We start from the raw sequence: 17643 nt of genomic DNA, 5'->3' as shown, positions 1-17643 counted from the left end.
AAATAGATTGGAATCATACACAGAAGCAAAATTAAGATACCTATGTCCCAAAATCACTAAAGAGGTAGCCAAAATACATCATAGACTTGCAAATTTGGCAGACAAATATAATATCGACATCGGAAATACTAAACATTTGAAAAGAAGTTACAGACTAGATTTTGATTCTAAAGAGTTTGAGCACATGAGATCTGCAGGAATGAAGACACATTTGAAAGAACTGTTGCAGAGTGCACAGATGCGTTAGAAAAGTGGGAAGGCCGATGGGCAAAGAAGAGAGATAAAGGAAAAGGAAAGAGTCTGGTGTCTAATGAAATTAATACCTCACCTAATCTAGACTCAGTAAAGATCTTGCGTATGAGGGAGACAGCTGGTGGTGTATTGGTACATGTGCCATGGACTAGAGGGGATATTTTGTCTTTTACGAATGACTATCCTAGGCTAAGAGAGAAACCGATTGAATGGTATCAGCAAACGGATAGATTCGTAAAACTTGCAAAGTGTCTCTGGGAAGACCTAAATACCTTGTTTGAGATTATTGTTCCGCCGGATTTGTGGCTTGAGTGCAAAAGAGTGCAGTACATTGATGACTTACTGATTGCATCCAAGACCAGAGACAGTTGTAAATATGATACCATTGCACTACTGAATCATCTGGGAAAGAATGGACATAAAGTGTCACCCAGAAAGTTACAATACTGTCAAAAAGAAGTAAAATACTTAGGACATCTGATTGAGAAGGGATCACGGAGAATATCAAAAGAGAGAATAACAGCTGTCTTGCAGATGAACCCTCCCACAACAAAAAGAGATGTTAGGATGTTTTTAGGAATGGTGGGTTACTGTCGACAATGGATACTGAACTTCTCAATCATTGCAAAGCCCTTAATAAAATTGACAGGAAAGGAAGTAAAAGATGAGCCATACACAATAACATTGAAAAAGGATGAGCTTGAATCATTTGTGGAGCTGAAGGAATGCATGTGCAGGGCACCAGCCTTAGGAATGCCTGACTATGAGAAACCCTTTCTGTTGTTTTGTCATGAACGTGATGCTTGTTCTTTGTCTGTTTTGACACAGGTCCACGGAGATGCAAATCGCCCTGTAGCATATTTTTCAGCTACTTTGGACCCTGTCGCAGCAGCCTTACCGGGTTGTTTGCGGGCAGTTGCAGCAGTTGGTCAAAGCCTTTCACAATGTGAAGGCATAGTCATCGGATACCCTCTGACAGTAATGGTTCCGCATTCAGTTGAAATTTTGTTGACCCGAACTAAGACGCAACACATGACAAATGCACGACTTACCAAATATGAAACGATCATACTGGGGTCACCAAATGTTACATTAAAGAGATGTACAGTACTCAACCCGGCAACTTTACTTCCCAATGAAAATGCTGAAATCAAAGATGGGGAAGAATTTGAGCATGACTGTCTTGAGGTGACTGAACTCTGTACCAAACCTCGCCCAGACATACAGGATACTCAGCTAAAAGAAAACGATTGCATTATGTTCGTTGATGGGTCCTGTTTAAGAGATTCAGCGGGAACCTTAAGACCTGGTTACGCTGTATGTACTATAACTGCCATTGTCGAAGCCTCCTGGCTCGATAAAGTGTTTTCTGCACAAGTGGCAGAGTTGGTGGCTATTACAAAAGCATGCCATGGAGCTGTAAATATGAGAGTTACTATCTATACTGACAGTAGATAAGGATTCGGAATTGTACATGATTTTGGCCAACTTTGGTCGCAGAGGGGTTTCATGACTTCCTCTGGTTCTCCTGTGAAAAATGGTGAACAAATAAGAGATTTGTTACATGCGATTCAGTTACCTCATGAAATTGCCGTGGTGAAATGCAGTACTCACACCAGATCACAAGATTTTGTATCGATGGGAAATAGCTATGCTGATCAGGTCGCAAGATTTTGTGCATTGAACTGTATATCATTCAAGGAACAGTGGGAATTATTACCACAACCTGAAAATGACATGAGTTTAAGTCTAGCATTGCGGGTGGTTGATACCTTAGACGAGCTGAAAACATTGCAAGGACGTGCTAGCAAGGAAGAAAAACGTTCCTGGCAGAGAATGCAGTGTGTACAAAGAGCAGATGATGTATGGGTTTCTGAAGAAGGGAAATTGTTCTTGCCAAATAGTCTCTTATCCCAATTTGCCCGATTATATCATGGACAAGCACATCTAGGAAGGGATGCTATGATCAGATCTTTCAAGATTGATTGGTTTAATCCTAAATTCAGACATGCTGCAGAAATCACTTGCCACAGGTGTGTCATCTGTCAACAGATGAACGCTGGAAAAGGAACTGTGGTAACTTTGAGCCACATTGGAAGAGCTGGAGGTCCATTTAACAAAATGCAAATGGATTTTATCGAAATGCCTGTGTGTGGAGGTTTGAAGTATGTGTTGGTGATTGTATGTGTTTTCAGTCATTGGATTGAGGCAAATCCTACACGTAGAAATGACAGTCTTACAGTTGCAAAATTACTACTTAGGGAACTGATACCAAGATTCGGGTTTCCGGTCTCTATAGAATCAGACAGGGGAAGACACTTCGACAATGAGGTGATTAAACTTTTGTGTGCTGCACTCAACATTGAGCAAAAGCTGCATTGTAGCTATCCCCCTGAAGCATCAGGACTAGTTGAACAGATGAATGGTACTCTAAAATCAAGAATAGCAAAGATGTGTGCTGCAACAAATATGAAGTGGCCAGATGCCTTGCCTCTAGTACTGATGTCAATGAGAAACACCCCAGATAAGAAAACGGGACTATCGCCACATGAAATCCTCATGGGCAGAGCAATGAGATTACCAGCAGTACCTGCAAATGCACTAGTGAATATTACAGATGATATGGTGCTGGATTACTGCAAAGGTTTGGCTGACGTGATTCGCTCTTTCTCTCACCAGGTGGAAGCTAACTCATTGCCACCGATCGGCAAACCAGGTCACTCACTGCAAGCTGGAGATTGGGTGGTTGTCAAGAAGCACGTGAGAAAATCGTGTCTTGAGCCACGTTGGAAAGGGCCGTATCAAGTAATATTGACGACCACCACTGCTGTGAAATGTGCCGGGGTCCCCAACTGGATACATGCCAGTCACACTAAAAGGGTAACGTGTCCTGTTGAAGAGGAACTTGAAGTTTCTGGTACAGCAACTTCGGGAAGAGAAATTATCGAGTCAGAGATTAGCCAAAACGAGAGTGAGACGGCTGAAGAGCCCACTAAGAACAGCCTTGTCCCTCAAGCTGTCCATGAGTTCGAGAGAGGTGACAGAGTGCCTATCTCAGTCGAGGCAGCAGGAGAACTAAGTCAAGGAGAAGTTCTCCCAGAAGTAGACGAATACGGGTTAGAGTCTGAATTCAACACAGAACAAGAGGACGAAAGAGAGGGAGAAATCGGAGATACAAACAGAAGTGTGCTAGAATCTCCCGAACCAGCGGTAGATCCGTCAAGAGAAACTACCATATCACAAGAGGAGGGTGCTGTCCGATGTCCTGAAAGAAATCGCAGAATAAGATCACATAGAGGCGACAATTGGCCAGACAAATCACATCTTAGATTAAGAGAAATATCAAATGATACAATAATAGAAGAAGGTGATGTCTCACAGGCTGATCTGAGTGAAGGAGAACAGCAAGGTGAACGAAGGTTAAAAAGAAAACGAATAGCGAACAGAAGATACACAGGTCCTGAATGGGCATATGCTACCACCTCTGAATGGCAACAAGAATTCTTAGCATTCTGCTTTGATCGAGAAGTACCAGGCCAGTATTACGGTACCTGAACGAGAACTTAATAGAAGTTTAGCTAAGTTGAAAATTTGTATATCAAAGAAGAAACTGAAAAAAAACTACCGAAAGTGACACTAAAACCGGATTTGACTTAAAAAGAAACCTAACATTGACAAGCTGCTAACCTGAATTGATAAGAAGGGTCCTGGGAGTGATTGAAGACGCTGTAAAATTACGCAGAAGTTTTTTTTTTTTCTCCCCTCAAGTCGGTTGTTAAATCAACTGTTCTGATTCTATAAAAATATGGCTTACAGTAACAAAGGAAGTAAAGTATGTGGTTGGTTAGGTCTGATAGTAGGTGTTGTATGTGCTGTAATGATTGTAGGAGTGATTGTGGGGATGCCATGGAGAGAGAAAGAGGCTATTAATACGACTGCAAAACCTGAAACTACCACTACTAATAAACTATCTCCTTGGGAGAAATTTGAGCAGGATGCAAGGCATATGCATGAGGGAACAAATGCAAAAGGGGAACTTTCTACTAATGTCTTCTATCGCTTATTAAACGAGTATGTGGAAACTATGGATGCAAAAGATTGTTACGTGTGCACTAAAATTCCTTCATCTGTGCAGGAGGGAGTTACCTATCATAGCCTCCCTCTTACTTATGGGATCAGTTGCAGTCTGTAATTAACAAGATTCTATAATCAAGAGCATGTGCAATACTTCTACTCAAATTTATATGTTGTGTTTTCCTTTGTGCCTGTGATTGAATTCCTGAATAAATTAGCTAAGGAGCATGATATAAAGATAGTTAGAGGATTCTTTGAGCCTACGCTTACATTTGGAACTGCTTATGCACATCGCAATAACCTAACTTGCTTATTATCTCCTGTAGAGAAAAGCTTCTTAGATCACACAGATAATAGACGCAAAGCACTGAAAGAAAGATTAGAAAAAGGACTAGAGAAACGAACTTATGCAAATGATTATGCTTACACTGCAATCAAAACACAAGGTAAATTAGCTATAGATGCATTACACGTAGGAAGGCTTTGTATATATAGGCCAAAGTCTGAGCAAGACAATTTGTTTGTGGGTACGAGTGAATGTAGGCATGTGTTTCTGTTTCAGAGTAAATGGACCTTTATGTTAAATGGACAAGACCCAGCGATTCCTGGAATCTACTATATTTGTGGATTAAATGCATATTACCGTCTCCCTAAGGGATGGTATGGAACATGTTATTTGGGAATAGTATTCCCAAAGATATATCAGATTGATGACTTAAAACAAATACCGAAAATGTCTCAATTACAACATCCTAGACAAAAACGAGAATCAGTGGCGGCTGTCATTGGTGATATATTTGGGGCTATAATCCCATCAGTAGGGGTTATCTTAAATTCTATGAAAATTCAAAAGTTGTCTACTATTGTGGATAACATGTTGACCAATTTTACAGGAGCAATACTCCTAATGGATACTGAACTTGCTGCAGAAAGAGCTATGACTCTTCAAAATCGGCTTGCTTTAGACATTCTTTTAGCAAAGAGTGGAGGTGTTTGCAAAATGCTTAACGAACGCCATTGTTGTTCATTTATACCTGATAATAGTAAAAAGATTAGAAGTATGCTTACTAACCTTACTAGAGAAAGTACAGAGTTAAAAGATCTGAAGAAACCTGGTGTTTGGGAGAAATTTGGAAAAGGAATTGCTCGAGTGGGAAGCTGGTTCACCAACATTTGGAACGGGGTATTGGCAATAATAATGATGGGTCTATTAATTGTTTTAATATGTCTATTAGGATTATGGGGAGCATGTAAAATTAATGACAAAGTGAAAAGAAATTGGACTAAAAGAACCAGAAGGAATGAAGAAAGTGAAAGAGAGAAAATGTTCAATGAAATATGGGAAAGTTCACATAAAGGGCAAGGTGTTGAAATGCGTATTATGCGCAAAGTAAAGAATTGAAATAAATTTGTGTGATGACTTACGTCATCAGAGGAGGGACTGAGAGAGTGTAGTTTAAACGTTACCTATTTAGATGTGAAATGTTCATATTATCAACGTTATATTAAAATATTATTCCTAGAATCATGATTAACATAGAAGTAAAATGTATGCATAGACTAATGAAAATATAAGAATAATTGTTTGAATTATAAATCTAATATGTAAACGCGTACGAAAACTTCCATTTATTAGAATTCATAAGTCTTAAGTTAGCGTGAGTTGAAAGCTGGCTGTGTAACTCTCATATTAAAGCATATTTTTCTGTTTCTTCAGTGTGCTGATTCGCAAAAGGCCATGACCCAGCAATTGTTCCTTTTCTCCGCTTAAAGTATCTTTAACAAATACATTTCTCATTCGCATGTTAGTTGCTTTTGGTATAATATCGTAGGCTTGTAACAAGAACACAGATACTTTCAAGGACATTGAAGCGTGGTAAAGAGTACTCTTGACCCAAAGAACGTGCCAGAAAATGAAGTAACCCCGGATGTGCCACCTACGAAAAACGTCAATTATGAAGACCAATAAAAAGTCAAGAAAGCTATCACAAAATGACAAATGCATTACTTAATGTATAATTTGATAGGTTATAGATAGTGGGGCGAAGCGATCATCCAACAGAAATTTGGGGGTATGGATTATGAAAAAGGGATAAAAACTCATGACACGGACATTCGAGAGAACCTAGGTAGGGAATGATATCATTTGCATCCAGAAACTCTGTCACTCTGTTTAGTGACTTGAGACCTAATAAATTACCCCTGTCCTTAGTTGCCCCGATACACTTTCCTCCTTATGAGGGAAGTAGCCCAGTCCTTAGACTAGAACAGACTGACGACAACTAGCTGATGTCCTGAAGACGAAGACTGATCCTGTATGCTGACTTGTTCAGAGGAGGGTAATTATTAGTTGCTATTGAAATGCACTTATTTGCCTTTTCTTTCTAGGTACCAACTGCTGTGTAAATTTGATTAGAAACGTAGTTAGATGTTTTCCAAATTGATGTTCTTAATAGTTTTTTTGCATGAAGCCCAACATGCCGATGCTTATTAGTGGATAGACAAGGCATCCTTTTGACTGACATAACTGACGCGACTGACTTGATACTATGCTGAACTAGAACCTATATGAGATTTATGCATTAGAATTATTAATCTTCATGTTATTAATCTGTTATTGTGATCTTGCATGATTGCTGCATTGTGACTATGCTTCTTGTTCCTGGTTTTGAGATAAATACGTGTGCTATTAGATTGTAATCAATAGGGAATAAAAATCACAAAACTTCAAAAGAGGTGTGGTTATTCATGACTGAAAGGTCATGGTTGCGCCAAAGGTCTAACAAATGTCTAAAGTAAAATATATTGTAGTGGTATACGTTGAACATATTATTGATGTATTGTATGATATATTGATCAGTTATCTCGTCTTACGGTGTCTCACCACTGGGTCAAAAGATTCATCGGCCTAAAACGAGTCCTAATGTGTATAAATTAACATAGAGGGATGCGTTATCAACAGAATAGTGTTAATGGAAGAAAGAGAAAGGAGGAAGTATGTGTACAGGGAACCGGAGATGTAGAATAGCACAGGAGGCAAAAATCATAAGGAAGTGAAGGAGTGAGAGTGTGAGAAATAGGAAGGAGGGGGAAAAATAAACTCAAAGAATGGCAACAATTACAAATACAAGGAGTGGCAGACTGGCAAGCAGACTTCAAAGATTGATAGACATGAAATATGTACACCAGTCTCAAGATTAACAACTCACAATCAGTACCCTGTGAAGGAGGCCATAATTCAAAAGAATACATTTTCATTTATATCACAGTGGTATGGATTATTTATAGCAACAGGGTATCCATACCACCAAACTGTGGTCCGCCTGATTTGAAAAGGGGCAGAACTTTAGTTTAATCACAGCCGTGACATATCCATCTCTGCTGTGATTAAACCCCTCCGAAGGCCTGAAGGACAGAGGGTCGTCAGAGGGTGACCTTTATTTCTGCCCATCTAATTTAAATGTGTGGAATTAGAGGTCCGGTTTCACTGTCCATCACTACTAGGAAAACTGTGGATGTAAGAGGCAGTAAAAACTACAAAATGGTCCTATTGGGACTCCCATGGCAAGGGGAGTATTGTTTGAAAATAATATAGAAGACAGTTTGCCTCACGGCTCCATAATGCTTGATGGATCTGTGCGTCAAACTGCAAAAACATTGACAGAAGCCGGTGTAACAATGGATCCTGGCAATGTATTATGAAATGCCTGCTGGATTTAGTGGTCATTTCATAATTGGGTGGGCAGAAGTGCAGTCATGGCAAAGGAATAAATTACTTTTTTGTCCTGACTGGACCAGATGTATTAAAGGCTTGAGCTATTCTGTGAATATGGGGAAATGCAGATAGACTATGTTTCCTAATTAGACAATAAAGAAAAGTACAATAGGACACAAATAATTAAATATGTTTCTCTTATAGATGTTTAGTGTAATGCATGAAAGGCTTTTTACTAATGTATTAACATGTATTTTGCACTGTTGATGTCAAAGTGATTACTTACATTTTTGTTACCTTATACGAAAACCCAGCCATGGTACTTTATGGATTTTACAACATTGGTACATCAAGGAAAATATGTACATACAACAGGATCATCTGTAAAGGAATTAAACCACACATCTGAGAAAAATGAAAAGCAAAACACAAGATGACTGGGGGAGAACAAAGAACTTGAAATGAATACTGCTAGACTAAAATTAATCATACTGGGAAAGAAAACTACAATTGGAAGCCATGTTCTGACTTCAGCATCACTTTAGAGTGATCCTACAACTAGCTATGTGCATTGGTCATCACATTCGCATTTATAAATGCAGGGAATACTCAATATATGCAGTTAAGGGCAAAATTACAAATAATTGATGCAATGCAGCACAGCAACTGTGGTTGGTATGTTGTGATGGGTCAAATGGAGAGAGCATAACTTGGCAATATTTATGAAGATGTGGTGCTGTTTCTCTCTGCCCCTGTACTGCCACACTTTTTTTGTCTCTTTGTGACATGCACATGTAGTTCTACTGTAGTGTAATGGTGTGCCTGTGATGTCCAGCATAGGTCGGTACTGGAACAGTATTTTTCCAGTATAAAGGATTATGTGGAGACATAGGACCTGATTTATATCTTGGCAGTGTTACCGCCAATCCACGATGGACCTGAAAAAAACTGTCAAATCTGCAGTGCTCCACTTGCCGCACTTAGATCTATTGTAGATGAACTGAAGACCACCACAAAGGAGTGCTCTTCCTAGCTTTCAGGCTAGCAGGTTCCCACCAACCATATCGAGATGTTACAGTTCTTCAGGCAGTGTACTGGTGGCAGACTGCTGATGGAGGGAGACCATCACTAGACCCAATGGGCATCAGACAATCACACTGGCCATGGAATAGAGGGAAGTCTCTCTCTCTCACACACACACACACACACATACTGTACCTTAGCCATGTGTCCCCATGCACGACACTTTTCACAAAACACCACATACTCACTTACATCCATTGCCATTCCAACACAACACAAGATAAATATGCCAGAAACACACATATTGTCATACATATATGACGCAACACATACAAGTTGTTTACACTGCACCCACACACAACACAACCACAACAATGAGCACAGCTACACACTCTTCTACACAAACACACACCCACAAGCACAAGTTCACAAGTCACGACAACAACAAACCCACAACACACACCTGAATGTTATACATAGCAATATGACATATACAACATCGAACCCACATGCAAGTGGCACACGTAAAGAAACAACCAGATCCCCCACTCCAGCACCCTCCACCTCAACCAGCCAATTGTACTGCACACACATGAACTGATTTGCATACAAAACTGGCAGCACAACATCACAGTTACAGGTCCCCTCGCAATGTGCACACACAGACATAGTCGATGGGTGTGAATGTTCGTCACTGTGGTGCCAGCATTTATTTGGTAATGAATAATAACACCTCAACAGTTGTGTATGTGTGCGATATGTGTCATGTACCTGTGTGTCCCCATCCATGTCCACACAAATGTGCTCCTGACATATGCATTCAAAAAACATATATGATTGTAGTGGTCCCTTGCGTATATGTAGTGTTCACAGAACATACAAAGCCAATATGGGTTACCTACGCTTCAGTCCAGCGACCGGGGGGTTGGGGTTGTGTTTTTGCAGTGATCCAGTGGCAGCAGCAACAGAAGTTGTTATGTCCAGTCGAAAACAGAAGCTGAATGGGGAAAAAAGGTAGGTTTGTACCTCATTTCCCCCCAATCATCCAACTCAGGTGTGGAGGTTGGACTGCCACAGTTGGCTTGGTGGCAAGGCACATCCAAATCTGGTGGGTGGTAAAAGTAGCTGAAGTCCTTCCGTCAGCTCCAATTCCCATGGCTGCCCTTGAAGCAGCGTCAGATTCTTAGCGGAGTCGGGTATCTCTCACCTTTGGTCCCACCAGCACCTAAATCAGGCAGATGGACTACCGAGGCAGCAGCCTGAGTTTCCAATGGAAAACAGGCAACAGGACCGTTACTGCCAAGTTCTAACTCAGACCCATAATTTCCATTGTACATGGCAGCATACATGCAAAACTGGAAGAGGTTTGAGAAAACTCTACGCTTGCTTGAGGAGACATTTATTTGTGGTGTCATGTATACTGTTTTTAGAAGATAGGGATTTGGATCATAGTTCATTGGTGATTGCATGAGAATTCTCTTGTCCTACCCAAATACTATTTTGTGCTGCTTTCGTACTGTTTTCTGGATTAGCAAATCATTATTTGAAGTGGAAACTAGCAGTGTGACCACAAACCATTCCAGTCTGGTGTGGCAGGCTGGGAGCCATTATGTACCTTACTGTCACAGTAGCACAATTAGGACACTCTGCCTTGCATACCCTAGGTACTCTGGGTACCATATACTGGGGACTTATAAGTAAGTCTGTCCTTGCCAACCGGGGGTAGCCAATTCAACATAAACTTTGAAAGGGGTTAGAACACTGGCACTGAGGCCTGGTTAGAATCATTCCAAAAATCTAGGGGTGAACATACAAAACGAGGCATATCTTTACAGAAAGCACCAAGGCACTGGCATAAATAGTGCTAACAGCTTTCAAAAACTTTTGCGGTCTAGAATTGTGATCCTTTTTTTTCTTTTAACAGCAACCACCTTTCTTTATTAATCACTAAAATTTGCAATTTTATATTTAATGCACTGTATGAAGTCAGCTGCAGTGCTGAGGCCAACAGCTAGCAGCCTTTAAAGACAAAAACGGCGCATCCCTCATTGATTGTTGATGTGCTGTAACCTATTCTTAGCCATTGACACACACGCCAAGGCTCTTAGCACACCCTATATGTGAGATATTGGATAAATGTCGAGAAGTCACGTAGTAGCTCCATCTATCAATTCTCGTGAATAATTGAAAATTGATTCGGCTCCAGGTCGCTGAGAAATGCTGTGTTTGATCACAATGAATGGCTTAGATCAGGATAGTTGTAATAGTAACCTGTGCATGGTACATATATTTAACTTTAAAGTCACCCACCATTTCACTGGGTGAAAATGTACATCTGCCCTTCGAAATCATTACATTTATGTGCTTTCAGCTTGCTTTCTTACCTGACTATGGCGTGACAGTCCCAAACAAAAGCCGTTAGACAGCCTCTGTGTGTAAGAAATATGTGCACTGTCAAGAAACACTCCTGTAAAGATATATGGCTGCATCACGAATATGTGCGCTGTCGAGAATGGCTTATCTGTTTTGAAGTCTCTGCACTGTACCTTTAACTTGGAAGTTCTATAAGTGCAGGAACACTATGTGCACTTTCTTAACGAGGGACCGCCAGGCCACTCAGTTCACCTCTTATCCAGTTACTACAGTGCTGAGAGATTATAATTGAAGGGCTGCTGGCTCGGGTATCGTGGGGCTGGCTACCCTGAAGCTCTGAACTCCTGATTCAGAAGACCCCTTCACAAGCTGCCTCCGCTCTGCTTTTGCTTCTCTGCTCACTGCAGATGGTTGAGCTCCACATTATCTGTTAAGATAAGCCCTACAAACATAACGACTTCGCCATTCCTCAAGATCTCCCAGGCAATCCACGCAGTGGATGAACATAGGAGGTGGCCATCTTGTCTGCACACACCAAAAAGAACACCGTGCATTTAAGTCAATTAAATTGTCTGACTCGTGGATTGTGACTGAAGATGCAGAAAGTAACCAACGTTTATTGTAAACAAAATTCATAGTATGTCATTATATGTTCTAAGTAAAGCAGTACATCAGCGGTAAACCCATGAACCAAAAAAGCCCCAAAATGAAAAGACATTCGGTGTAGATCCACAAAGTGAAGAACTGATTATTGCTACATGTTTGAGGTGCACATATAACAAAAGATCAGCCGACATTTGACTCATTCCTTATGGAAAAGTTTCAAAGTTGAAATAGTAATCAATATGTACTGATGTTTTCAAATGTAAAACCTAAAGAGAGCCCAGAAGAAGAGAAAGCTATGCCATCATATTAGACATTTAAATAGATATGATTCATAGTAGAAAAACAATAGGTGGATTCCTCGTGTAGTGGAAGCCCAAAGGCCAAATTATTAAACCACAAGTGAAAACACGGGGATACAGAAAAGTCCAGTATATCAAAGAAGGAATCATTTAAGGTTTGGAAGGGTGTTCAGAGAGCTGAGGAAGTGTGTTCCATGTACCTGAAGGAATGCAATCAGTATACAAATAGGCTAGCAGAAAAAAGGCAGGTGAATCCCAACAGCCTTAATTGCAAAAATTCAAGTAAATCATGCATGGACAAATATTGAAGAAGTCATATTGTTGGCAGGACTGGAAGAAGGTTAAACAGTGAGCGTCACCGGTAGTCGATGTACAACAGTAATAATGAATTTCATGTAGCTGTAATGAGATTTTCGAGTATTAGATCTACTAATGGAACATGCCTGCCATTAACAAGGTAAAGACCCAAATAAAGTAGTTTACCTCAAGTTCAGGTAGGTATAGATTATGCCAGGAGATCAGCAGTACTGTATGACACCTGGTAACCTGCAGAGTTTAGAGCAGTATTAAAAAGAGTACCAACATTGGCCTAATCTAAATGTATGTTAATGAATTAATTACTTACAGTAATTCTCATTACTTTAAAAACCCTGTTCCTCATACCGTTACTTACTTAAATGTAGAGTTTCACCTCTACTCAGACCCACCTGTCTTAACCAGATTCATTCAAAAAGTTTCACTTGACCCTTCCCCTTCCTTCCTCCCCTTCCTAACCTCTATTTACCCTATACCAATATAAGGGAAAGGAGCCCAAAAAACAACCTGAACATCCCAAAGCAAATGCCAAAAAGGAGGCAGGTTGTTATCCGGGAAGAAATGGGGAGAGCGGGATTTAAGTATTGGTATGAAAACAGGATATTGGAAGTAATGAGAACCAGTACTAAATTAATTCATTACCTCCTTAACCCTATTTCTTGTCCCAATACTTACTTAAATGAGGATACATCAAAACAAAAATAGAACACCCTGACTCCCAGACCCAAAAAAAGCAGCAAACCACTGGAGAACGCAGATCAGCTTTCTTGCAAACCAGCAGGGCAACAGACAGAAGAAATGATTGCTCACTGAACAACAGCAGCCACAACCCAAGAACTGAAGGCCACAGAATCATGCACATTCAACTTGTAATGAGACACAAAAGTAGAGGGAGCGCCCAAGTGGCAGCATGATAAATGTCCAGAATGGAAACACCTTGTGCTTCTGCCTAGGAAGCCACCGTGCCTCTCGTATAATGCCCCTAGATACTACCTGGCAGATCGTCTTATTGAGAATCATAGGCCAGGCAAATCAAATATCCAACGACTCAAAGTGGGAGTAGATGTTTTCATGCAATTACGGAAGACTCTAAAGTTCACAAACAGGTTCTTGCACTGTCGAAAATCCCATGTGTGAGACAGATAGAGACAGCTGTCACCACATTCAAAGTATGTAAGGATTCTTCATCAGGAGTAGCAGGCTCTGGAAAAAAGAGGGCAGAGTTACTTCCTGGCATTGGTGCAAGGAGGAAACAACCTTGGGAAGAAAGCCAGGACCCAAACATTAAACAAGTCTATGAGAAAACATCTGAAAATAGGGGTGTCTGATAGACAAAGAGGCTAGTTCACCCAACCTACGAGCAGAGGTGATGGCCACAAGGAAGAACACCTTCAATGAAAGATATTTTAAATCCACATCACTCAGAGGCTCAAAAGGAGCAGACTGAAGGACCTGCAGAACCAAAGGTAGATCCCATAAAGTGACCACTGTCTGAACTCGAGGATTCAACAAAGAAACACCTCCAAGAAGGTTGGAATCCAAAGGAAAAACTTTAGGAATACCAAAAGGGGAACAAAGTGCTCTAATAGCAGCCCACTGGACTTTCAATGTAGAAACTGCCAGACCCCTGTCAAATACCTCCTGCAGAAACTGAAAAGCGTTAGAAGCGGGACACGGAACAGGATCAAATAAATTAGTTTAAAAAACAGGGACAGGGAGATTAATGGTCTAGTGTACAGTCTCTGGAGTCTAATCTTCACACATGGGTCATCAATATAAGGTGTAAGGTTGTGTCCTTTCCCCTTCTTTATCCTGATTGAGAGAGTGGATGAGCATTATCCCTACTCTCACTCTCCTCTTTTTTTAATCTTGACCTTGACCTCTTGGTGATCAAATAAATCTATGACGAATGTTGGGTTTTGAGCCAATTGTATTCCTTCTCTGCTCTCCTATCCTTTTTGGGCTTGTAAGGCGGCATGGTCTGCTTTACCATCTCTCAAGGCACAGAGAAATTGGGAAAAAGATCTCCGGCAAAGAGGCCCCTCAATGGGAGCCCGTCAGGCACTGCAGCGCCGGTCTGACGAGGAGCATGCCCAATGATCAAGCATGACATCCAACTGGATGTGTGAGGGCTTTTGCTTCTAACAGTAGGGTCACCCTGTTTCCTCCTTTTTCCTGTTTCTTCAGGTTTGAAACAGTGTACCTTGTTTGTGTGATCAAATGAATTATTCACAAGCCCCTGAACAAAAGAAAGCCGATGATGAGCATAGCCCCCCCCAGTGAACCCTTTGCTAGAGTGCTGAAGAGAGGCTGTCACTGGAGAGGAAAGACCCTGCTACCTCAAATCCCTCCTTACAAGAGCCAAACTGTCAGACGCATCCATCGACAAGTGGCAGTGGAAGAATAGGGACACAGTTAGATTGGAAAGATCCACTCTGGCGCATTTGCCGTCAACCTCAATAGAGGAAATCACCCCAGCTGAGGCCAAAAGGGAGCTACTAAAATGAGGTGTGCCAGCTCTCTCCGAGGCCTGGCCAAGAGTTTGGGAAGAAGAGGAAACAGAGAAAAGGCATACAGTAGAACAGGAGGCCAAGGAAGGGACAGAACAATCACCCCCAACACCCTGGCTTTCGGGAACTAGAGAAAAAGCAAGGAGGGTGCGAATTCCCTGCTGATGTGAACAGGTCGACCAATGGAGTGTCAAACTTGTGACACAGCTGAGTGAAAATACAAGAAGCCAGTCAGAAGTCTAGGGAAGAAGGAAAAACCCTGCTGAGTCTGGTGGCCTGCACATTGTCTTTCCCTTGAATATATGTGGCTGACAGGAAAAGAAGATGAGATCCTCCCCAACACCCCACTTGAAATGCTGGAGAGGCCAGGGAATGGGCCTCATGTGCCTGTTTGCCTATTGATGTAAGACTTGGTGACAATGTTGTCCATCCAGATCTGGACTAACACAACCTGATTTCTGAGCACGGGAGCAAAATGAAACTGAGCCAGAGAAATTGCCTTCAGCTCCCTCCAATTAGAAGAGAGCCTGCTGTCCTGAGGAAACCACCATCCCACAACTGACAGATTGTCCAAAGTGCCCCCCCACCCCGGACTGTTGTCATCAGTAGCAATCACCCTGGGAGGAGGGACAGCCAGAGGGAAGCCCCATGCCAAATTGGTGGGATCGAGCCACCCTTGGAGCAAGTGCCAAATTAGGGAGGCAAGGGGTTCAGAGAGTCCAAGGACTGAAGATGCGGGGTCCAGTGAGAGGTCAGATGCCATGCGAGATGCAGACAAGCCCAAGGACTGATAAAGATGCAGGATGCCTGAAAAAAAAGAAAGACAACATGAACCAGGATATCAAAACAGACAGGCCCAATAGAAGACTGACTCTGCCCATATCCATCTGGAAACGAGGCCCGATAAACTGAAGATCTTGTTTCGGGGATAGATGTGATTACTCCCAGTTCATCAGGAGGCCAAAGCTCTCTAGGGTCTTGCACACCAGCACAATCTGGGATTGGAGCACAGACAGCAGAGGATGATGTAGGAGCCAATCATCCAGATAGGGATGATTCATCACCCCAAGCTTGTGCAAATGAGCCATCGGGGGCATGACTTTGGTGACCGTCCTGGGGGAGGTGGCTGGGGCAGAAGAGAAGGACCCAGAACTATCAGTGAACTCTGTTCACACAAGAGTAGAGATATATCTGATGGGAAGAAACAATGGGAGTGTGAAGATGAGCATCTCTTAAGTCCAAGGAGGCAAGCCGTTCACCTAGAATATAGAAGAGGATAGCCTGTTGTTCCCACCCGGGACCAGAAAGAGACCATGGAAAGTGCCCAAGGGTGCCCTTCCCTGGCCCTGGGAACCCCCCCCCTACCCACAACAGAGGGACACCACAGGATGGAGGGCCCATCCCAGGTAAGCCCTGATAAGTATATATTATTTTAATTTTTTTCTCACCTGGGGGCCCTGACTTGGGGCCCCCTGCATTGCGCTGGCACCAATGGCCATGCCCAGGGGACATTTGTCCCCTGGGCATGGCCACTGGGCTGTGGGCATGGCTCTTGTCTATACTAAGACAGGAGCCATGTCCATGGCGGTTGTATGCCAGAAAATGGCGCTACACTGCTTACAGGCATTTTTTTGCCTCTAAACAGTGTAGCGCCATAATTCAGCGCACAAGCTCTGGTTTTCCCTACGCCTCCACCACCCTGTTTGCGTCCTTTGCAAGGATGCTAACAGGGCATTAGCACCGGCTAGCGCCATTCCATAAAAATGGCGCTAGGCCGGCATCATGGAATGGCGCTAGCCGGCGCTATGCTTTTTCACACAAATCTGCGCTAATGCAGTTTTGCATTAAAAAGTATAAATCTGGGCCTTAGTGAGGGGTCTAGCCTAATAATAGGGTACCTTGCAATAGAGTTCAATGGGCACCAGATGAGGATCAGGAGCCTTATACTTCTTCATAGCTCCCAGTGCTCTCATTTCTTCAGTTATTAATATTTCTATTGCACTGGGACTGGTGGAGAGAACATCTCATGTCAGCTTTGGATCCAAGTGACCAGCCAGGTCAGTACTGTTTAAAGTACTATAATGGTGAACCCACCAGCTAAACCTATGCAAGTTTCTACTGCATTCACTATCCCCTTCCCCACTCTGGCTACCAATTCCCAGAATTTCTTGGAATTATTCTCAACTGCAGCCTCCCTTAGTTCTGCCCATAGTGCAATTTTGTACAGCAGTTTCTTAGCAGCTAGCAGCCACTTATAGTCTCTTCTACACTCTCTGAATTTCTCTTCAATGGTGCAGCTATCATGGCGCCATGTTAAGGCATGGGAGCATCTCTCTATGCCCTCGCACTCTCGCATTGAATCAGCCTTTTCACCCAGTCCACCCCCTCTATTATTGCCAACTAACTTAGTAGCAGAGCCCTCAACTCCCCTATCCTGTAGTCCGGATCGAGGGACTATCACTAGTCAGAGCACCTA

Source organism: Pleurodeles waltl, chromosome 1_2, assembly GCF_031143425.1.
Source record: "Pleurodeles waltl isolate 20211129_DDA chromosome 1_2, aPleWal1.hap1.20221129, whole genome shotgun sequence".
Lineage (NCBI taxonomy): Eukaryota > Metazoa > Chordata > Amphibia > Caudata > Salamandridae > Pleurodeles > Pleurodeles waltl.
Note: the sequence above shows the minus strand (reverse complement) of the source record.